The sequence below is a fragment of the Heterodontus francisci genome, unplaced genomic scaffold (genome assembly GCF_036365525.1).
Source record: "Heterodontus francisci isolate sHetFra1 unplaced genomic scaffold, sHetFra1.hap1 HAP1_SCAFFOLD_430, whole genome shotgun sequence".
Taxonomy (NCBI): Eukaryota; Metazoa; Chordata; class Chondrichthyes; order Heterodontiformes; family Heterodontidae; genus Heterodontus; species Heterodontus francisci.
The window spans coordinates 801,697-802,398 of NW_027141009.1; the positions used below are offsets into that span (position 1 = coordinate 801,697).

At 47.4% G+C, this 702-nt stretch overlaps 1 non-coding gene across 1 annotated transcript; it reads left to right on the plus strand.

Annotated features, from left to right (window-relative positions):
• The first annotated feature begins 251 nt into the window (after nucleotides 1-251).
• Nucleotides 252-323, plus strand: trnar-ccu (transfer RNA arginine (anticodon CCU)). The gene has a single exon. It is a non-coding gene; the product is annotated as a tRNA-Arg (tRNA).
• Nucleotides 324-702: the final 379 nt, after the last annotated feature.

Here is a 702-nt window from a genome sequence, read left to right on the forward strand (position 1 = left end):
TAAACTCAACTTCCCAGCAGAGTTAAATGTAATACTCGAACCTGGCCCGACCTGACCCGAGCCCAAAAGCCAGACCCGGAAGAGCGATCCGACACGACCCGAACCCGACACAGGTCGTCGGGTGCCGTCGGGTTCAGGTCGGGGAGCAGGCCTTTGCAGAGCGGAGGTCAGATGAGGATTGAATTAATTTCAATCACTGAGTCTAAACAAGAAGTAAATCTGCCAGGGATGGAAGAGTGTGCTTTACCTGTGAGCTTGTGGCGCAACGGTAGCGCGTCTGACTCCTGATCAGAAGGTTGTGTGTTCAAATCACATCAGGCTCAGTTATGTTTTACAGCAGCTCAAGTTCCTGGATTTTATTTCAGAAGAGAGTTCGTTCTCTTGGAATGTTCGTGCATAGTAGAATTTCAAGATCAACTTTAATAGATTAAAGTCCTGATTTCTGGTTCCGTTCCATTTCCATGCTCAGTTCTTATTTCACACTGTTTTATATCAGAACAATGTTTCAGGGATGTGATGTGTCCATTGTTTGTCCAATCGCTGTGTCACCCAGTGTGAGAAATAAAACACAAACCGCACAGCATGCGGCTCAAACCCATACCTGGCTCTGTCTGTAGGCCGCTTAGTTCAGTTGGTCAGGAGGCAGTGTTGATAACAACAAGGCTGAGGATTTGATCCCCATGTGCGCTGTCACATGGTCAG